Consider the following 23,488-nt stretch of genomic DNA (forward strand, 5'->3'; position numbering starts at 1 on the left):
GTCACAGAGGTACTAAATAGCAGAGATGGAATTTGAGCCCAGGTCTGTTCTAATTCTGATGTCCTTCATCCTGACCCCTATGCCTCCTCAGGATGTTTACTAAGCCGCTCAGTGGATAGGTGCTGAGTTAGTGGAAGTGCCTGCTTTATCCCCACCCCATTATCTTATCTCACATGAAAGCCAGTCATGGTGGTTATTTCTCCAGTGGACCTCATCAATTGAGACAGCAGATTTATTTATTTTTTTTAACTGAAGGAGATGGGTGTTTTCCTCTGAAAGTGAGAATTCTGGGGAGAGACTAGGCTGACAGGACGCTGAGTCTGTTTTTCCTTAGGATTAAACTCTGGGCCCTTGTGGAGTTGCCCATCATGGGTGCTGGCAGGATGCTTTCTAGATGGTTCTTCCCCATTTGGGTTTCTTGTTAAGAGGCCAATTATAGCCTCAAGGACAGGGTGTTGGGAGGCTGTGAAGTCCTGGTGTTACTCACAGCTGTCTCGCTTTTTCTGCCTTATTTCTGCTCATGGAAATTCAGTTAGGCTAAGGACTCTGTGCTTCCATTCAGGGCACTGGTTTCTGGGGAGTTTAGTCTTTGAAATTTTAGTGGGTCCCAAAGTGCCCCAATAAAATGAGTGGGTTACCAATGCTTAAGATCACCAGCATTGACATCCTCAGCCCTGGGTTGAATTCTGGCTCTCTCGCCATGGGAAATTGGGTAGCTTAGGTCACCCCTTGTCCTCATCCCTAAGTATGGCTAATAACACCAAACCAATGGGGCTATTTGGGAATGACATGATAAAATGCAAAGATGGAATGACTCTGGCTGGTGTGGAGCACATGTTCAACAAGGAGCCCTCTCCTCCTGTGGGTGGAACAATTGTCCTCGGAGGTCCCATGATGTGGGCAGCATCATACAGAGAAGTATCAGCAGGACACACATTGGTTCTTCTTCTGAAGCCTTTCATCCAGACTCTTGGTGACTGGTAACTTGAATCCCCTTCTCCAAGCCTGTCTATTCTCTGTCTTCGCCTGCTCTTTCCAAGTGTGAGTGCAATCATGAAGCAGGTTGCCTGAGGCAGGCCCTTCTGTGGGCATCTGTCTGCCCAACACTAGCTGGTTTAGATCTGCATTTTACCTAGGTCATTACAATGCTTTTCAAACCACTTTTCCTGTTTTTCTTTGGTCATACTGCAGCTAGAAAGCCTTCCAACCAATAATCTTTATTTAAAAACCCTTACGAGCATCTGAGACTGCACCCACTCTAGGCCCGGTCCAGGAAGTGAGTAGGTTTCCACCTCTCCCACCCACACTTACCTCCCAGTATTAGCTGAGGGCTAGGCTCTTGCCAAGGGATCTTTGGAAGGTAAACATCCATTCACATCTTGGGATGCTCTTGTTCTCTTTGAGAATCAGGCTAAGTCATCAGGAGGTCAGTGGACAGCATGGTCAGTGCCCCCTGCAGAATAGAGCTGGGTATGTCCTTGTTTTCTTGCTGTAGAGACATGGTTGTGAATATTGTTTACTATATCATGTGGTGCCTCCTGTGAGAAGTCTATGGAATAAATCCATTTAGAATCAGCCTGTGAAAATAATTATGGATTGGCACTCTTCTGTGTTTTGGCTGCCAGGAAACTAAAAGTTAAACTCGAAACTGCACCATAGCAGCCATGTGAGACTTTCTACTCTGTGTTTTAGTGTTCTGAGTTCTTACCTCCGATTAATCACAGATCCTTATTTATATTTTCCCATATTCTCATTTTTTATGCAAAATTTCCCAAATATCAGAAGTAATTAAAATGAAAAACAAGGTGTCTGAAATTGTAGAAGTTGCTGTGTCAGAGAATTATCATAGTAAATAGCACTTCTTGAATAATTACTAGTGTAAGGCAGTGTTCTAAGTCCTTGGTATTATTGTCTCATGTAACCTCACACAAACCTTTATATGATAGGTGCTGTTATTGTTTCCTTTTTACCGGTGAGGAAACGGAGGCACAAGAACATAAACCATTTGCCCAAAGTTACGCAGCTAGTGAATGGGACAATTTGACTTTAGAACCCAAGACCTGACCCATGAGGCATTTAGCTTCCCAGGAAATAAGAGAAACAGACACAACATCTTCCAGCTCTGGGCAGCTTGTGGGTAACAGGTTGGAGGAGTTGGTTTCCTCACAGAAGCAACTAGAGAAGCCGAGGTGCTGAGGGAGGTAGATGGCTCTTGAAGGCTCTGGAAGACCCCAGTGTTTCAGTGTGTTCTGGAATGGGGATATGGTGAGCAGAGCCAGGGAGGTGGTGGAGCTCTGGTAATTTCATCATGCATGTGCTACTCTCTTCTACAACTTTAAACTTTAGCCAGACCAATTATTTGCAGTTCCACAACCTGGCCAATGCACACACCCTCTCTCTGTGAGTATGAATAACCTACTTTTCTTTTGCCCTCAGGCTTTGCCTTGTAAACACGTCTGTTTCTCAGGAAAAGTTCAGAAATTCCAGGAGTGCTTCCTTGGGTCAGGTGTCCTTCTGTCACAGTCTCCCCACCCCCACCCCACCCCAACAGGCAACTTGCTACGGTTTTATTGGCTATGTGCTAAGCATACTATTAACATGGGCTGTTCATTTCTCCATTTTCTCTTGTAGACTCTGTGATCCTTGAGGTCACACACATCTTACTCCTCATTTATATACTGCACTCAGGTCTGGCCCATTGCAGGGGCTTAACATGGATTTATTGAATAAATGAATTTATGCACATGAGTCTGGAGTCATCAGGGTTTGCTTGTGCATGTGGAGTCTTTCGATACAGATCTGTCAAGCAGAGAATTCAATCTGCTCTGTATTTCTACTTGTACCAATGTTCACATCACTGTGCGGTGTTATTTTACTACGTGTGGTCTCATGTATACTCATTGTGGAATTAAATAGGGTATGAACAAGTGTGCAAGTAAAGGAACACATTCAAATCATATTTGCATGGTACTTAACAGTCAATGAAACCATCTCATTGGTTATAACATTTGATAGATGAGGAAAGAGAAAGTAGCTCGGCATTGCTCAGTCTGTAGGGTAGTTGGGGGAGGGCTCTTATCCAGAGCAAAGACTTCAGATAAGACAGGCCTTAGGTAGAAAGCCTGCCCTGATCACTTGTGGGCCTCTTTGAAATTCAATTTCCTAATTTCTAAAATGGGAATAATAACAGAAACTAGGGTAGTTGTGCAGATCAAGATTTAGGTTAACTAGGAAAGCTGCATGAAAGCCTGGTGAATAAATCAGAGCACAACTTGGCTCTGCAGAGAACTGCAACAAATGTGCAAAAGCCCTGCACTTCCTTGTGTGCTCCTGACCACACTCATTCTTTGCCCTAACTTTCTATGCACTTACATCGCTCCCAATCCTGCAGTCACTGAGATCCTTGGTTCTTGCCACGTGTACTTTATTGCGTGATTCTTGGCCTTGCTCTGGACTCCCACTCTCCCTGAGCTCATTCTCCAAAACTTGTCCTTCTGCTGAGTTGGAAAACCTCGTTGTCCTCTTGCACAACTTCTCTGATTCCACAGCCGTGACATTGCACCTGGCAGGGAGCACTGCTGTGGAGACAGAACTCAGCCAGGAACACAGAGGCCTCCCTGCCCTGGCCCAGCTGAGAACACCTTCCTCTGATTATAGGCAATGCACAAGAGAGGACCTGTGTTATTTCAAAGCCAACATTTTTCAGGCATTGGACAATTTGATGATGGAGTTCATTCCCCCCTCCCATCTGGCCTGGTTCGTTGTGATCTGTCAAGTAGCCTTGGGGCCGGAAGGACTGCCAGATTGGGTAATTTTCTCAGAAAGGAGCTATAAAAATGAGGGATTCAGATGTACTTTCAGCATGAATCACAAGTTGCAGGCACGGGAGCCAATACAAAGTACATGTCCACTCAAGGGAGAGGGGCACAGCCCGGCAGGAGTTATGAGTAACATCTTCAGGGCTGTCAAATCTCAAAAGAGAATTCTGCACCTGAGATTTTTTTTTTTAAAAGATATTTCACCAGTCCTTCAAACAGAATTCACATTATTGTTCATTCAACAAAGAATTACCGAAACAGCCTTGAAACAGAGTCCTGGTAGGCGAGTTGGGATCACAGACATGTGAAGTGACAATCACAGTAGAGGGAGTTGAGGGCCTTGGCAAGGGTGTGCAGAGAGCTCTGAGATGCCACATCAAGGCTCTGGGCCAGGCTTGGAGAGGTTGCAGATGTCAATGCACGCCAGGGAATTCATCACATAGCTGAGACCAGAGGAATAAGCAAAATCAGCTTATTGGCTAAGGAGGAGGAAAAGTTGTCCAGGGAAGGAAATACTACCTGAGCAAGAGAATGTGGCTTAAGGAACAAATGCAGTTTCTGAGTGGGATTGGGGTGCAGGGAATGAGGGGGTGAAGACAGGTAAGAGAGGAGGGATTCCACTCTCTACATTGCCCTTAACTCCACTCCAAGTACAGGCAAGTTTTGCATGAGCAAAATGTGCTCGAGAATATAGGTGTCCAGGGGAAGATTTCTTACCCTCTGAGGTTTGAAAATTCTTAAAGTTCCCATGGGACTTTAAAAGCCATCCACTGGAACTCATGCTGCTTGGTTCCTTCTCTCTCTCTCTCTCTCTCTCTATCTCTCTCTCTCTCCCCCCCTCTCTCTCTCTCTCTCTCTGTATATTCTCCCCAGTGGTCTGAGCTATGTCATTCGCCCATTCACAAAACAACTCTTGGATCTTATGTGACTTTGCAAGATATTTACAGAAATTTAAACTTAAACCTGAAGTCAATAAGACTACATCAGAAGTTTTTAGAGGGAAGGACAGAGCGAGTTGAGAAGAAGAAGTTGGTAACATGCAAGGAAATGAACTGGGGGAGGTGAGCCTAGAGGCAGAAAAACTACTTGGAGAGCAATTTCAATAGTCCAAGGTAGAGAAAATGGTCACAGGAAATAGAGCATTGACAACAGGAGTAGACAGGATGGAAAATTCTGGTGAGACTGCTGGAGTGGGTACATAATCACCTCCAACAGATTGACCTCTGCTGGACAGTGGTCTCAATCCCTGGTTATATGTTAAAATATCCTGGAGGGCAAACTAACTGAATTAAAAATTTTTGGGCCCAGGTCTAGGTTTCTAGATGATTCTTTTGTGCAGCCCTGACTTAGAACAACCATCCTCTGGGCAGTTCTCCAGAACTTTGCTCTCTGGACAATATCAAGAAATCTAGAGAAGAAGAAATGCACTGTTCTGTAGATGGATGGATGCAGTATGTTAACAAATACCTATAGAGAACTGTCTGTATTTAGAATTACTATATAATTTATCATCCAGACTGGGGAATTGTTACTACAGATGATGGGTACACACTAGGGTTGCCCCTGGTGAACCAAAAGAAATGACAGCCCTATTTTTACTTTACCATTAATTTTACTCCTCTCATTCTTACTAGAGCTTCCCGTGGTAGGGCTTTCATTCCATTATTTGCAAAATATTTCTCATCTAGATCACCAATTTGTGCATTAGTACATCTGATGGTCCACATGTCACTTGGTCCAACAGTTGACATAACTGATACTTTCTTTACTTGAGCATACACGGCACTGCCCGGGTTTTCCTCCTAGCTTGCTGGCTGCTTTTGCTTTGTGCTGGTTCCTCGTAAACTCTCTGACTTCTTCATAGTGAAGTACATCTGGGTTCAATCCCAGACCCCATCTTCTCTGTCTCCATACCCTTAATGATGTCATCTAGTCTCATGGGTAGAAATGCTATCATTATGTTGACAAGAATCAAATTTGTGTTTCTGGCCTGGATCTCTTCTGTGAACTCCAGACTGTTCTTTCTGATTGTCAATGATGGATGATAACAGAGTCTCAGACTTTAGCTTTCTACCACTAAACTCCTGAATTCTCCTGGTCCTACATGAGACCTGTTTTTCTTATAGTCTTCCCCATTTTAATAAATAAAATTTATGTGGTGTTCATCCCCCAAACCTATGTCTTTTCAAAGTCCTCTCTTTTTCTGACACTCAACTGCTCTCAAAATAGAACCAGAATTTGCTCAACTCTTAACCTACCATAAGCCCTGCTCTATCCTGAGCTGTCGCTGTTTTCTGCCTGGATCATGCCACCAACATCTCTCTCTGCTTTTTTTCTTGATTCTCTACTGTCTCTTCTCAACACCACAACCAAACATGATTTAAAGTACATATCAACTAATTTCACTTTGTGGCTCGAAACTTTCCAAAGGCTTTCCATCTCACACAGAGGTAGTCTTCACAATTACCTTCAAGCTCCTATCCCCTCACACTCCGTCTCCTACTGTGTCTGCAAACACCACACCTTTACTTACACTATTCTGCCCACAGTGGCCTTGGACTTGATCCTGAGACGCACCATTGCGAGAGGGATGTTTCCAAGTCAAAATAATAATTTTTCAATTTTCAAAAGGCCAAGCAAGAGCCCTAGTGGGGCTTAGGGAGTGTTGGTGGTAAATATTTAAATAAAAACAAGTTCTGGTTTTGGGCCTAAAAGAAAAGTCACTTAAAGGAACTATTTTTTTTCAGATATGGCCTTTCCGGCTCTGTGCAATCCCTGGAAACCCACATGAATCCAGTTTACTTCAGAGAGCTGTAAAGATTTTACATAGGAATTTTCATTAGTCTTTGCTTTTTCTTCTAGACCCTGGTGACTGCCTGGTTATTCTTTGCCAGCAGAGCGACTCCTACAGTCAACAGTTCACTTGCTCCATAGTTGGTACTTGATAATGTCATGTTTGAACAAAGTCAATTTAATATTTTCCTTCCTGTTTTTTTTTTTTAATTTTTTTTTGGTCTAGAAACTCTCGTAAGGCAAATACATTGAGCCATCTTTGGAATTAGCTTGCTTTTCTCCCACATCTCAGAGACCACTACCCTTTTTTGCCTGATGTTCAGGGCCTTAATCATTGTTTCATATCTGTAGTCTGTTGTTGTTGTTGTTGTCATCATACACAGCCAGGGGACAAATTCAAACTCCTGGTATTCCATCTTGATCAAAAGAAGAATTCCCTGCAAGGCAAAAAATGATATTTAAAAAATAATTTTCTGACCCTTTACCAATCTTATAACCATTGCCAAAATAATTTTTTGAATGCTTTGTGTAGAATTTCTCATGGAAGCAGACCAAGTGTGACAAGATGTTATTACTAAGGGGACAGCAGGAAACCAAAGGATCTAAAGGACCCAAATTATTTTCAAAGGCCAATAGTGTTAGCAACAAAATAGCTCTTTACATATGTCCAGGCATCATTGTTTACAGAATGCTTTCAAATTCATGAGCTCAGTTGAGTCTCACAGCATCATTAGAAAATAACGTGCATGTGTACGGGGCCGTTGGTAAGAGAATGGAATCTCAGAAGAGAGAGGCAAGTTTACCAAGAACATACAGCAAAGGAGAGGAGACATGGGAGTTGCTTCTCAAACCCAGTACTGTCCAAATTTTTTTATTACTCTTTTTTATTTTTTCAAGTTTTAGTAAAGAAAACTTGAGAGAATGGTACAGAGATTTCCTATATACTCCCTGCCCCCACACATACATAACCTCCCTCATTATCAATATCCCCCACCACAGTGGTACATTGGTTATAATAGATAAACCTACATATCCTACTCACCACAATTCCATGGTTTGCATTAGGGTTCACCCTTAACGTCACATTCTATGAGTTTGGACAAATGTGCAATGACTTGTAACCATCATTATGGTATTAATCAGAGTATTTTCACTGCCTTAAAAATCTTCTGTGCATTATCTGCTCATCTCTCAACATCCTCTTCACAGCCCCTGTCAACTACTGATCTTTTAACTGTTTTGCCCATACCATCTTTCTTGAATACTGTAACTTTACATCAGGTCTTGATATTAAGTAGTGTCAGTCTTTTAACTTTGTTCTCCTTCAATATTGTGTTGGCATTTCTGGTCTTGACCTTCTTGATAAAAACTTTAGAATAAGTTTGTTGATAGCCTGAAGATATCTTGCTGGGATTTTGATTGTAATAACATTGAATCTGTAGACCAATTTGATAATTGATATGTTGACAAGATTGAGTCTTCCTGTTAAAAAATGTGAAATACTTCTCCACTTATTTAGTTCTTCTTTGACTTTTTTTTTTGGTCAGAGTTTTGTAGTTTTCCCCACGTAGAACTTGTACATACTCTATTAGATTTATACCTAACTATTTAAATTTTGGGGATACTAATATAAATGGTATGTATTTCTAACTTCAAATTCTACTCATTCATTGAGAATATATAGAAAAGTGATTTATATTTGTTTATTAACCACGTATCCTGCAATGTTGTGATAATTCATTAGTTCCAGGGTTTTTGTTGTTGTTGAGTCTTTCAGATTTTCTATGTAAGTGATTATGTTGTCTGAGAGTAAAAACATTAATTTCTTCCTTCTAATATATCTCTTATTTCCTTTTCTTGTCTTATTGAATTAGTCAGTAGTATGAGTATTACGTTGAAAAGGAGTGGTCTGAAGGGACATCTTGTCTTGTGTCTGGTTTTATTAGAATAGCTTCTTCCTTCTTATCATTAAGTATAATATTAGTGTAGTTTTTCTTTTATGCTTTCTAGTGTAGGTTTTTTTTTTGTGTGTGTGTGTGTGTGTATTCTTCATCAAGTTGAGTTGTTTTATCCTCTATTCTTAGATTCCTGGGAATTTTTGTCATGGATGGGTGTGAAGTTTTGTCAAAACTCTTTGCGCATCTATTGATTTATGTAATTCTTCTTTTTTAACTTGTTGATGCAGTGTATTACATTAATTGAATTTTGGCTGTTAAAATATCCTGGCATTCCTGGAATAAATCCAACTTGGTCAGGGTGTATAATTCTTTTTATACATTGCTTGATTCCATTTGTGAATATTTTGTTGAAGATTTTTCATCTATTTAAATTAAAGATATTTTTCTGTAGTTTCATTTTTTTTTGGATATCTTTGGTTTGGCATTTCATTCTTTTTTTAAAAAATAAAAACACCTTGTTATGGAAAATTTAGAATATATGATAAACTAGCCATAACTGTGTAACCAATCCCCAAGTCCTCATTACCCAGCTTCAATAGTTATCAACTTGCTTCATCTCTATCCCCTTCTGCTTATTACCACTCTGTATTAATAAATCTCAGATATAATATAATTGTAGAGATAGACAGTTAATAAATATTTAAAAAGCTAAGCAGTATTTTAAGAATATATAATCATAATGCCAACTGATACCTAAAATAACAACAATCCCTTAATATCATCAAATTTATAAATTTCCAGTAGTCTTTATAATGTCATAATTTTCAAAATAGTTTATTTGAATCAGAATCTAAATAAGTTCCACACATTTTAATTGGTGTTTCTTAATGTTCACGTTTCTTCTTCATCTCTTCTTTCCCCTTGTAATTTATTTATTAAAAACCTATGTTGTTTTCCTATAGTGTTTCCCAGTCTGGATTGTACAGTGTAACATGTTTCTCTGTATTCTATAGCTACTGAAAATTGGGAGTTGTTACTAGAGACTTGATCAGATTTAGGCTTAATTTTTTTTTTATCTTGCTAAGGAAATTTCATAGGTGGTATTGAGTTCTTCCTTAGTAAGCATGTGATCTCTGTCATCTTGGTTTTTGTGATTTAGCAATCATAGTTCCTTATAGCCTGGATCCATTAATTTTTCATGACTTGGAAAATGAGGATGTTCTAATTCTCTCAGCTTTCTGGGATGCTTTCCTTTATATTCTCATATCTTTTCCTTAATTCAAGGAGGGTCAAAATCTGAAAGTCTACCTCGAATTATCTTGAAATGAGTTAAATAATGAAAACACAAATATCAGAACAAAAATCAAGCCCTTGTCCCACCTGTATGACATAATACAGCACTATTTACAAAGCGTCTTTAATTATATTGACTTGTCTGCTTGTACATAACCCCGAAGGCAGGACAGATGTGTTGGATTGCTACAAAAACAGCCAAAGATGCATGAACATGTCCCTTTTTGAAGTTTGACATTGCCTTCCTTGAGGAGTGGAGTCTTTCCCCTCACCCTTGATTCTGAGCTGGCCATGCCACTTGTTTCAACCAATAGAATACAGAGAAAGTTGTACCCTGGGCTGTGACATCTGATGCACTTGCAGCTTTTGCTGTCTTGGAGCAGCACTGCTGCGTGGAAAGGCCCCATCTGACTCCTTGAGTGTGAAAGCTCCTCCACACACCAGGCTCAGAGTTCAGCTGTGTCACTTGGAGCCTAGGTCTCTGCTGACCGGCCAGTCAACACTGCTCCACAGATGTGCCATGCAGGATCACCAGAACTGCCCAACCTGTTCACAGAACTGTGAGAAATAAACTCCATGGTTAAGTTACCAAATTTGGGGTGCAGTAAAGGCCAATGGAATTGGGGGAGGTCATACACATTTTGCACATGAGAAAACCATGGCTCAGACAGGGGAGGCCTCCAAATTATAAGGCTGTAGAATTTAGGGCTTCTAACTCCTAGTCCAGTGTTCTTTTCACCTATTGAATTCTTCCTCTTTCTCAAATTTACTAGCCATCTGATGCTGCCTTATCCCAAAGTAACCCCCGAGGCTTCCTGAAACCTCAAAACACCCCATGAGCTGAGCTGCTTTTAATAACTCAGCTATTAGCTGGGCCTCTAGAAACTCCCTTAAGGAAAATAGAAACTGAAAATCTTGAGTAAAGTTTCAATTTGGGCTATATTTTTAATCCCTATTATTACTCAGTTTTGGGGAAAAGAAACTTAAAAATTCTCAAACTGGGGAGAAGGTGAAAAAAAAGACTTGCCACATGCACAGGGTTTAGGGCTAAAAAAAAAAAACAAAAAAAAAACCAAGAACCCAAGCATAACAACCGCTTTCTGTGTAAGTCAAGTAAGTGTTGACTGATTCTATCAATTTGTAAGTCCAAACAACTTCCAGATGGTTCTAATAATAGTAAAAGTATCTTATATTTGATTAGCGACTTTCGGTTTACAAAGCACTTTCACATCTGTGTCCTCATTCCCAGCCTCGCCGTGAAGCCTTTCAGGAGGGCAGACCAGGGGTCACCAGTTCCATTTTCTAGATGGGGAAACTGAGTCCTAGGAAGAGGAAAGAATTCACACAAAGCCAATGGTGAGCAGCTAGGAAAGCCAAGTTTAAACCCACTCTTCTGATTTTTATGGCCCATCACTTTTCTCCCCCATTTCCTTTATTGTTGTCCGTAGAGTTTGAATATCTACCCAATTCCATTTCAGTAACAATCATGAGAGGAGGAATGACTGTGTGGCAAGCCTAGATGATGGGGACACAGAAAGCAGGAGCTCTGGGGCTGGCAGAGTGACTGATGTGGCGACATCCTCACGGCGATGGTAACGAGGAACATGAGCTCAGTGCTGTGTGCCTAATCTGGTTTTGAAAGTCTTATGTCTCTCTTGACCCTCAAAAGTACCCATTAGGTCTGTGTTGCTAGAATCCTCATTTTACAGATGTGGGATTGAAGCATTCAAGTAAGTTAGGAGACTCAGCTTGTGAGTGGTGGAGCTGGGATGGGGAATGCTCTAGCAGAACTCTGGAGAAGGCGAAGGGGATGCACAGAAAAGAGATCCCTAGTGTCTCTGAAAAACACCCAGGAAAGCTACACTGGAGATCGCCTGTATGGACCAGGACTTGAGGGATCTTGATTGGTCAGGAGACAGGCAATGGGATGGGCAGGTTATGCATTAGAGAAGGCATAGTCCTGGAACCAATGGTCCAATATGAAAGTGTCCCTACACAGAGATACAGGAACACACAGCTACAGGGACAGCTGCCACTTAGACGCTGGTGTAACCATGGGTGGTTTGGGTGTTTACCAATCCCTTTTACCTCAGCGCAGCAGAACTCTCCTCAGACAGAACAAGGCTGATCTGTTTGTTCTGTTCAAGTTTGCCTGGCTCTGTAGCCTTTGGCCAACTCTCATTTGGGATGTTTACACTACAGTTTCATGCTAGTCCACACCCACTGGGCCACTTCTCAGTATCAGTGCTAATTATCATTATTACCCAGAATCTTAATTAGCATAATTACCAACAATATACATTTTGATTATTAGTCATTAACAGTAATTTCTAAGTTTCATTATTATGGCTGAGATTTAATTATTTAATGGATATAGCAATTAATAATAACTTAGATTTATATGGGACTTGATAGTTTGCAAAGTGGTTTCAATTATAAAATTCCATTTGATCCACCCCGAAACTCTAGGTCATAGGCAAGTTGTGGGTTATTACCCCTTTTTATAGGCAAAGAGGCTTCAGTGAGAAAGGTGCTGGGATTCACCCAGTTTCCTACCTCCCAGCTTGGTTCTCTGTCCATCTCTCCACCTGCATGCTCAGAGTTTCACCCTAAGGTGCAGACTTCCTGCCTCTATGGCACATCCCATTTATCATTCTAGCTATAAGCGGGTAGCATGGCATTGAAAAAAGAACATAGGGTAAGATCCAACTTAGGTTTCATTTCTTCTCTGCTGTGTACGAGCTGTGTGATTTTGAACAAATCATTTAACTCCTCTGACCTTTCTGTCTTCCCTTCTTTAAAAAAGGGAAGATGCCATCTACTTAGCACAGTTCAAGAAAAGGTAGTGAGAATATATTAAAGACAGTACTCAGTAAATACAGCCATCCTTATTATTTTTCTTTTATATCCTAACTACAAATGCCCAACAGGGGTATCTCTCCTATAATTCACTGCCCTCAATTTAATGCTCACAAATAAATGGAGATACTAAGCAAAATAATAGGCATCTTCAGACCACCTTCAGGCCTAAGAGTGACCTAGGAGATTGGCCCCAATATCTACTTCCTTTAGGTGTTTTATATTTGCAATCGCTCTCCAGAATTTCTGGCCTGGGAAGAAGAGGTAAGACCATGAGGATCCTATGACAGAATGGACTTTGGTATGTAATTTGGTCTTGTGTGAGGGAGCAAAACTACCATTTATGATACCTATGTCATAGGTATGTATGATTCAGGCATTTTACATATAACACACACACACACACACACACACACACACACACACACACACATGAGAAAAAGTTGCCGTTCTTCTCATTTTCTGAATGGAGAAACAGGCTGAGTAAATTATTTTCTTGTTGCTACAGAAAAGCTAGTAAGTAGCACTGTTGGAATTGGAACCAGGTTTCCTGATGCTGTGCTCTTCTTAACACAGTGCCCTGTGGAGCTTTCTGCTCATGCATCATGGTTCAAACTTCCTCCCCTAGAAGAGGCTGAATCCCTACAGGACCTAGGGTAGAGCTCTGGCAAATGACCTCTTATCTCCCTGCTCTAGCCTGCCCAGTGTAACTTTGTCCCAGACACCTCTCCTGTGGACTTTTCCCTGTTCTGAGATTTTCCAGATGTCTGTGAAGTGGGCTGAGTGTGAATACTGGCTTGATGGCATCTGGTCTGAAGGAAAACAGCTCGGGCTTGTCCAGCACCTGATAGAATATTCTGCTCTTTTGAACTAATGTTGAAGACACTGGTGACAGCAGATGGTGGCATTCCCAGCAGATGTCACAGGACTGTTCACTTCAGCCTCTTTCATTGCCAAACATATCACTACTAACCATTAGGGGGACTATTTACTGAGTGCCTGGTGTATGCTAAGCAAAGTGCTGATTGTTTCTCATGATTCAACTCGAATCCTCTCATCATTCTGAAAGGGAGATATTTGTATTATAATTTAACATTTGAAATATGAGGGGTCCAGCTGGGCACATGACACCTGCCTGTAATTCCAGAGGCTGGGGAGGCTGAGATGGGTGGATTGCAAGTTCGAGGCCAGCCCCAATAACTTAGCAAGGTTCTAGGCAACTTGGCAAGACCCTGTCCCAAAATTAAAAAAAAAAAATTTTGAAAAAGAACTGGAGATGTGACTCAGTGGTTAAGCAACCCTGAGTTCAGTTCCTGGTACAAAAAAAAAATGGGGATCCAGAGAAGTTAAGTAACTTCTCAATATCACATAGCACTAGCCATCATTAGTCCTGTAAAAACCACTCACTTTCTTTTTGCACCCTTTATTTTTTTTTTTTTAGTTGCAGTTGGACACAATACCTTTATTTTATTTATTTATTTTTAAGTGGTGCTGAGGATCAAACACAGTGCCTTGCACATGCTAGGTGAGCACTCTGCCACTGAGCCACAACCCCAGCCCCTTTTTGTACCCTTTCTTTTCTATCTCTTCCTGGTTCTCATCCCTAAATAACCCGCCATTGGCTTTGTCCTCCTTTCTCCTGACAATTGCACCCATCTGATACTTTGTTCTGGCTTCTGTTCTCACTCGTATGTGGATGACTTCTAAAAGGGCAGTTCCAATATTACCCCTTTCTCTTCGTCCAGGAAAGGCCGTTTAGAAATCCCACTAACATCTCAGCGTATCCTCACTAACCCCGTCATTCGTGTTCACACTTAAACCTGCTCATTCTCCCATCCAGAGGTCTGCCCCTCTCAAAATACCCAATTTGAGAATCTTGGTATTTTCTTGGGCAGATTCTCCTTTCCTCTCATCTACCCTAATTTTGTCACCAAATCCCCTATCCTCTAGATGGGGAGTCCTGTTCAGACCCTCTTTATCTTGCATCTGGCTAATTGTGTCAGCTTTCTTCAGATATTTCCTATTTCTTCCTCTTCTTAGAACCTGTGCCTCTAAGGCAGGTGCCTCTGTGATCAGGGCCCACAGTCTGGCCCAACTGACCCTTCTGGCCTATTCCTCCATGCTTTCCCTACATGCGCCACTTGGGCCAACAAACTGACCACCTCACTTTCCTGCGTTCTGTACTCAATTCTGCCGTGAGCACACACAGAAGAGAGGGGCCTGGTTTTCCTTATGATCCATGGCTACTTCCTAAGGGAGGTGATATTGGAGTCAACCTTTGGGGATGGGCAGCAGTTATCCAGTTGTCAAAGAAAGGGCAAGTGGTGGGCTGGGGATGTGGCTCAAGTGGTAGTGCACTCGCCTGGTATGTGCAGGGCGCTGGGTATGATCCTCAGCACCACATAAAAACAAAAATGTTGTGTCCACTGAAAACTAAAAAATAAATATTAAAAAATTCTCTCTCTCTTTAAAAAAAAAAGAAAGAAGGGGGAAATGGTCTTTTAAAGTAGAAAGAAGAGCCACTGCAAAGATGATATGTAAAAAGGTCATGGCTGACAGGATATTGGAAAGTCCATGTGGCAGAGGGTGGGGAATGGTCAGGGGTCAGGTATATTTGAGTTTGGGTCCTTACTTTGTCATCTGTGTGATCAGCTTGTATGATTCTGGGCAGTGTCCTTAACTTTCTGGAATCTCATAATAAAAAACACCTCCTAGGAGTTTCCTGAGAATTTGTGGAGACGTGTCACCAGGTTCGGTACATGGTGATCTCTCCATAAAAGGTGGCTGCACTCCTAAGTGTCATTGTTGATGACAGGAGAGGATGAATGCTGGTGCCATGGCGATGATGCTGGAGGGATCCACAGAAACCGTCTGATGGAGAGCACCAGTAGGTGGTTTCGACGTTACTGTCTAGTGAAGAAGGAGCCAGAGGGAGTTAATGAGCCTGGCTGACATGATCAGGTGTTTTAAAAACATCCTGACATCCGTGTGGAGGGGAGACCTGGTTAGCAGCCAGTTTAAATGGTCCGGGGGCAGAGGAGTGGAGGACTGGGCTCAGGTGTGACACACTACTGGAGACGAAGACACAGGCAGGGGACCTTCCTGGGCAATCCATCACCCAGTCTACTGCATGGGTGCATGCGAGCTTGGAGGGGTGGTGCCACAGCTCTTAGCCTGGGCAAATTTGTAGCTGATGGACCATAAACAGACTGTTGGCTGACAGAGGCTTCTCAGGAGCCTCTTGCAGTTATTTCCTCAGGATGGAGACTATTTCCTCGGAGCCTTAATTTCTTTAAGGAGTGCCATCTGAGGCCCTGCACACGGCAGAACTCAGTTCCCAAATGAAAGAAAGAGCTCCCTTTTTGTTAATCAGAGCGTCACAGCATGAGAACATCCAGCAGAAACCAATTATAATTCAATACCAATGAACCGGGTGAAATGAAAAAATAAGCAGAAAGCAGGTGGTGTCGGCACAGAATGAGCCCTGAGGAACAATGTTTCTGTCTGTTTTCAGAAGCCAAGAAGAGCCCAGCATTTGAATTTGGGTTAAATTAACTCTGTCTCCATTTTCTCAGTTAAATTCTGTCAATCTGGAGTTCTAAAAAGTATACATATTTGGCCTAAATTTGAGTCTGTCTGCCTTTTGGTTCTTCGCAAACATACTCGTATTTGAAAGGACAAGTGTGTCTTTAAAGGTAGAAAGCTACGAAGTTAAGGCAGCTACGATTATGAGAAATAAAATGACAATAGATCACCTTTGCTTTGCATGGGATTTTTTTTGTCCTAAGCACTTTGATGGTCTTGATCTCATTATCATTGAGGTAGATAAATAGGAATTACTATTTCCATTTTTCACCATAGTACAACCGAGGTCCAGAGAGATGAGGGGTCCTGTCCAAGTCCACACAGCTGGATGATGTGTTAGATCCAAGAACTTCTGGGTTACATCCTCCGTAGTTTTGGTGCCCATGGAAGCCAAAGAATGGGGCATGGGTCCCGGGTGCTGAGGAGTGAACATGGGAACTAAGTACACAGTGTTGGAATGAGAAAGGATTTGAACCTGTCTCTACTTCTCACTAACTGTGAGAGCTTGGACAAGCTTAGAGGTCATTCTGACTCTCAGTTCCCTTGTCTCTAACCTGGAGATAATCACTCTCATAGTCACAGGAGGTCATCATAGAATCCGCATGCTCCCTCAGTTCAGAGTCTGGGGCATTTCCAATCTCCAGTAATGACAACTGTCATTAATTTAGTAGATGCCCTTTGGAGTGGCTGTTGAACTCACAGAGAGTTTTGGACACTGACCCTCAATACACAGGAGTTAAGCACTTGACTTACATGGGGCCAAGCTGGAGATATTTCCTTGGATTTAAAACTCAAAACAGAGAGTGGGTCCTTCTGTGGTGGCGGAGGCTGTGAGATGCCAGGCTTTAGAACCATAGATACCCATGCTTCTGCCACGTGGAGGAAGGAAGCACAAAGCCCACAGGCTGAGAGGCATACAGGGAGGACAGAGGGTCTCAGTGGGTCCTGATGCTCCTGAGGGCCGGTGGATGGATTCCTGCTCCTTGTATGCCTGGATGCTATGCATTTCCTTAACTGGCCAATTCTGACTAACCAAACTGAAGTTAGACTCATGTCATTTACACATGAAAATCCTGACTAATTCATTATTGTTTGTCAGTCTTGATTATGCACTTGGGTAATACTCTGGTGGGCCTAGAAAGTCCTTGGAAATAAAGGTATAACGTGGTTCCAGAAGATAAGAAGGACCGTTTGAATACTGGCTCACAGCTTCTAGATGTGAATGTGCCAGGTCCCTTTATCTTTTGCTACCTTGGTTTCCTCATCCATAGAATGAGGAAACTTCTACCTGAAGTCTGTGGCATGCAGTAGGCGCTCAATAAATATTAGCTCATTTTCCCTTTGTCTCTCCCCTCTCATGATGCAACATCTGTCTTGTTGCTATCTACACCAGAACATATCTCCTACTTAGGTCCTTTATGGGTCTGTCACCAGAATAATGTCCCTCTTCAGGAAACTTATTTGCCACCCACTCCATTCCCTTTGACATCCTCACTTCATCTGGTCCTTTCTTTTCCTCTTGGTTTCCAGAACACACACAAGTGCTTCCATTTTCCCGGGATGTTTACATTCTCTCTCACCTCTGAGTCTTTGCCTGTTCGGCTTCTTCTGTGTTCACTATTCAGTCTTTCATCTGTCAATTTCTGGTGCATCCTGCAATGGCCAGCTTACACTTCACTGCTTCTAGAATGTGTTCTCTGGTCCCCTGCCCCCAGGTTTGGTAGGCTGCCTTTCTTCTCTGTTTCCATAGCACAGAGTCAATGCACTCCTGCTTTACCTCTTGCCTTCCCTGTTGTCTCCCGTGTCCCCCAGCGTATCTCCCACTGCCCCATCTGTGACGCCAGTCTTGCTTAACTTGACTAGTTACACTTTTGGGGCACTTTCTCTGCCTTCAATTACAACACCAGCTCCTCTCTCCTCTACCCATCCCACCCACCAATGGCTGCACACACTGCTCCTTCATAGCATTCTTCAGTGTGAGAATGTTTCTGAAGGTTAGTCTCTGCCTTTTGTTCACCCCTTTAGCATCAGCACCTTGCTGGTAGATGATACCTGAACACATTCATTGGTGACTGACAGACCTACAGAATGAAGGAACCTCGATTCTCTGGAACTAGTACAGAACCTGGGACAAAGAAGTTACTTGCCACTGTGCCATGCTGCCTGCCAAAGCATGGGCTTCTCTTTTCTTCTAATCTAACAGGCTTCTGAGGAACCTAGGATGAAATAGTGGCAAAAAATTATAATTCCATCTGATTATTGTATTGGAAAATTTGAAGCAATGTGGAAAGATTGGAGGTTTGGGGATCAGAATGTTCTGGGTAGGAATCCTGGCTTGGCCAGCCACTCTATATGATCTCAGGTGAGCAACATAACCTAAGACTTCGTTTCTTCTCCATACAGTGGCAAGAAGGATTTCTAGTGAGGGTGTGACATGCTATATAAAGTGTTCTACTCACAAGCGAATTTTCCTACTCCTTTTTTCTTTCCCCACTTCTTCCACTTTTCATAAGCAAGCATTCAATTATGGCTGTTATATTCTGGAGAATCCCTACCTGTATGTGGCCAGTTTGGCCTTGACCTCTGGATGACCTTCCTCATTTTTCACTGTTTGGATTGGACCATTGTAGGCAGGCAATTTTTCCATCCACTTCAACCGTGGATTTTCCATGAAAGTCCGTTTATGGAACTAGAACCACTTTGGCTCTAGGCATGGAGGGTCAAAGCGTCCCCATGGAAAGAAGTTGAGATGGAAATTCTTCAGACCCTGTGTGTCCAAAACAGGGAGGGATCCAAATGATTAGAGCCTCCATGGCTATAAAACGAGTCGTAAAACAGAGAATGGTTCATTACGGATTTTACTACCCCAGGTTCCAGGATGATATAGGGGATGCACTCAGGCCACCAACTGTGTGGTGGATTTTATTATTGGGTAAGTTTCATGTTGTCCCGCTCTGACCAGAGTCAGGTACTTAGGATTTGGAAGCAATGCCAAGGCTTCCTTTTCCCCAGACAAGGCTGCACGAGATTGGTGGTTTCAATATGAGTTGACAGGTACCAGATGGAGACAGCATACACTGTACCTCTGTGCCTTTGTCTGGACTGTTTCTTCAGCCCAGAGCATTGTTTCCAACCTTCCCACATGCCAGACTCTGGCACTTAGTTATAGAAGTAAACAAGTAGTCAATAAAGAACCTGTGCTTCGGAATCAGACTGACCTGGGTTTGAATCCTGACCATGCCATCTACTACCTAAGTGGGAAAGACTGTTTCTCCATCTAAAAACCAACCAGACAAAAAAGTGGCCAATTCTGGCACTCACTGAATAGGTGGTTGTGAAGATTCAATGAGACAATGCTTATAAAGAATTGAGCACATTGTACTGCCAAGTAAATGGTAGCAGCCGTTTTCATTCTTGCTTCTCAGCTGAGCTCCCTGTCCTCTTTCTAGCTGGTGGCCTTAGGTATTTTTCTTTAATATTCCACTGTCTCTTGTTCAGTTCCCTGGGAGAGCACTCACCACCTCTGTTACAACAGTCACAATCATGCAATTCAAGCCTTTTTAAGCAAGAGCCTCGGATCTGTTTTGAAGCCCACCACCTCACCCTGTGACGGGTCTTCTCCTCCCCCACAAACCCTCCTCATGACCTATTTCTCAATTTTAAACGTGAAGCCATTGGGCCATTTTCTACCCTCTCTTGCAAGGCTTCTAAAAACTGGAACCAAATTAACACAGGATACCAACAACCCCCACCCCATCACAAAAATATCTTTCCTTCTGAAACATTTATTATGTACACACCGCGGAGCCTAGATCGGCCATTTTTCAAGAGTGGCACAAAGTGAATTCTCCATCAAGGGGAACAAACGACTGATTGAAAGGGATTTCACGCCTGAATGCGCTCATTCTGCTCGTGCCTGGACATCATGGCTGCTACCTTTCTGCATGCTATCAAGGGAACTGGGGTTTGTCACTTGCACCAGATCCTGGCCTCTCCCAGAGAGCCTCCAGAGGAGGCCTCCGCGGTTACCGTAGAAACGTCTTCCTTCCTGGATGCAGACCCACGAAGGCTCAGGCCGCTGCGGCCCAAGAGGGGCCTTGTTTAAACAGGAAAGAGCAGACAGTTTAATGGGTGGCTTTGCAGCTCAGATTCCAACACAGTTTACCGTAGTTGGAGTAATAAAATTCATAATGAATGTTTCTTTATGTTACAGCTAACTTTTTATGTTTGTTTTATGTTTGCTTTATTTCCCCACTTTTGTTTTGTTTTTCCTGAACACTGTCCAACTGATGGTAAGGATGGTTTTTATTTTTGGTTATTTTTAATTACTAGGGAAACAGCATTGAGAAAAAATTATGCCTTAGGTGCATTTATCTTACGTACTCTTCATGATATTTCAATGGAATACAGAACTTTTATATTAGGAAAACTGAGAGTCAAAGAGCTTAAGTTACCAGCCAAGGGACACATACATGGCTATTTGTAAGAAATGGAAATTTCAATTGGATTACTACAAAAAAAAAAAAATTCCCATTCTGACTCCATTGATAAATTAGGAATTAAATGTGGAATTTTTCATAAATAAACACCATTTATAATTTGATCCATGAAGAAGTATCACATCTAGCTTGTAGGTATATTAATGCATTACCAGTTCAAGGAAGTAATCAAAGAAACCCATGATTAAGCTTTCGTCCAAAAAGAATTAGGTCCTTGGTCACCTTTGGACACAGAGCTATCACAATTTGTCAAGAAGCACACACGAAGGTTTGAAGGCCAAGGTGAGAGCTAGATGGGTCACCAGTCACCTGTTACTATCAGGTACTTTACCCACGCTATCTTATGTAACTAGTAATAACCCTGTGAGGTGGATGCTCCAATGTCCGTTTTGTGTATACAGCAAGTAGAGTCCTAACAAAGGTAAAATAACATACTAGCATCAAAGACACGTTTCTCTGATTTCTAAGCTCAAGTGCTTTGCTGACACTTTGTATTTTTCTCTCCCCAAAGCAAATTCTTGTGAGAAAAGTGAAGATTGTCATCTCAAGGTAGATGGCATTAAAAAAAGAAAAATCTCAGAGGCAAGCCTTCTAGGAAGGAGTTGGGCCTGAGGTTGGGGAGCATTCCATTCCTGCAGTTCTGAAGAGGAGCTGGATCACTGCAGCCTGCCGGGGCGTGGGGGGGGGCACTTTGAAGGGAGCCCCAATTCACATTCATAGAGCAGGAAAAGAGCACCACCTGAAAGGCAGTTAATTACCCTGGAAAGGTCTCAGGAAAGAGCAGGCAGCTGTGGGGGGTTATGAACTGTGAGAACAGCCTGGAGCCAGGAGGGCAGGTAATTTTAAAAGCCAATGGAGAATTTCCAATCAGGCCAAGGAAAGTTTTAACTGGTAGAGACTTTCTTGTACTTGGGACAGTTACTATCCTTTACTGTGCTCATTAAGCCAAGAGCAGGAAAGCGCGCTCTCTCTCTCTCTCTCTCTCTCTCTCTCTCTCTCTCTCTCTCTCTGTGTGTGTGTGAAGGGATGAGTAGAGATTTGGTCTGGGGGCTGTTGTTGTTTTTTTTTTTTGATAGAATCTGCTGTTATATTTCACATGTCCTTAATCCATAATAAATGCTAATCAATATTTGTGAAATGAATGAATGAGTGAAAAAAATCAATGAATAAACAAGTGTAGGAACAGAAATGACAGATCACCAGCTTTAGAGCATCAGAAATGTCCTTCTCTGTGCCCGGTTGCCACCAAGGAGGCATATCTTCCCCAGCCTCTGTGCCTGTGTACAGCCTTATCCACTGGAGGCCAACCCTTCCTGACCTTTATCACTTGGTAGGTGCTTCTTTTTCTTTCAGAATCTCCTTCTGTTGGGAGTCTCCTTTTTATCTTCCCATTTTCTTACTCTTTTGAACACACGTCCCTAGGAGCAGAATCAGACTGTGTTCTCTGTTTGATATTTATATGTCTTAATTTACATTAGAATGTAAACTCTGTAAGGATGGCACCAGAGCTTTTAGTTCTTTGGCACTTAGTGTATCTATTTTCTTGCACCAAGAAGGAATTCAATGAATATTTGTAAATGAACAAATGAATCAGTAGGTATCAGATAAATTCTCTTACAACCTATGACCTCGGCAGAAAACAGAAAGTTCCTGTGATTGTGCAGTCAGTAGTGGTGTGGGCTCAGGGAAATGGGTTCAGCTCTCCATTGTCCACTAACTTTCTTTTTAGGAGAGTCACTTACCATCTCTGAATCTTGTCCTTCCTGTGGGTAATACAAAAGTGTTGAAGTAGATGATGAGCAATGCCCAGGACCTCCAGATTTCTAGAACTTCAAGTTTTAGCAAGATTCTAGGTGGACTAAAAGTCTTCTTTCTGCACATCCAAATGGTTTCTATAGAGGTCATGTCTCTGAAATTGTGCTCTGTAGAGCACTGATCCCACAATATATGATCACGTCCTCCACAAAATGAGAATGGTGGTGAAAATGAGGCTGAGGGTGTGACTCCACTTCAGATCCTCTTGGTTCACTCCATCAGTAGATGGACATCAGGACACTGAAGAACCACAGACTATACCAGTGGTCCTGTAGCAGATACCCTCTTGGAACAAGTGATGTATAGAATGGGCTTGGGGAAGTTCTATGCTGATGTGCAAGAAAGCCTTTAAACTGCCTAGATTCTAGAAACTCTAGGTTTTGACTCAGACTAAGTTGGAATCTTGCTAAAGGAGTTAGCAATGAATCCATGAACTCATGGATTCTGAGTAGCAGAGGGAGCTGGAGTGTGGGGGCAGGGGCAGAGCTATATCGCTCTAGGTTTGTTGGACAGGGTATCTGATCCTGAGCCATTCGCCCCTCTGTGATCCAACCAACAGAGCAGGGATGGGATTTGACAGTGTGATCCTAAAAACCCTACACATGTTCAGAGAGTGGGAGGACCACGGAACTTGGTAAGGAAAAGGAAACAGAGATCTAATTGTTGTTGGATATCCACTGAACCTTGTTTAGCTCTCACAATGAATTGAAAGACAGGAATTACTTTACCTACCATTCTACAGCTGTGTGACTGAGGTACAGAGAAATTCAAAAACATGCCCAAGTTCCCACAAATGAATGGCCGACCTGCAATATGAACTTGGGTCTTTGGGATTTAATGCTCAAACTCTTTATATTCACTGTGGTAGTCTTAGGAAGGCACTTTTTGTTCTGGCCATGATTTTGTTGAACATTGCTTATCTCTGCTG

This window comes from Callospermophilus lateralis, chromosome 7, assembly GCF_048772815.1.
Source record: "Callospermophilus lateralis isolate mCalLat2 chromosome 7, mCalLat2.hap1, whole genome shotgun sequence".
Taxonomy (NCBI): Eukaryota; Metazoa; Chordata; class Mammalia; order Rodentia; family Sciuridae; genus Callospermophilus; species Callospermophilus lateralis.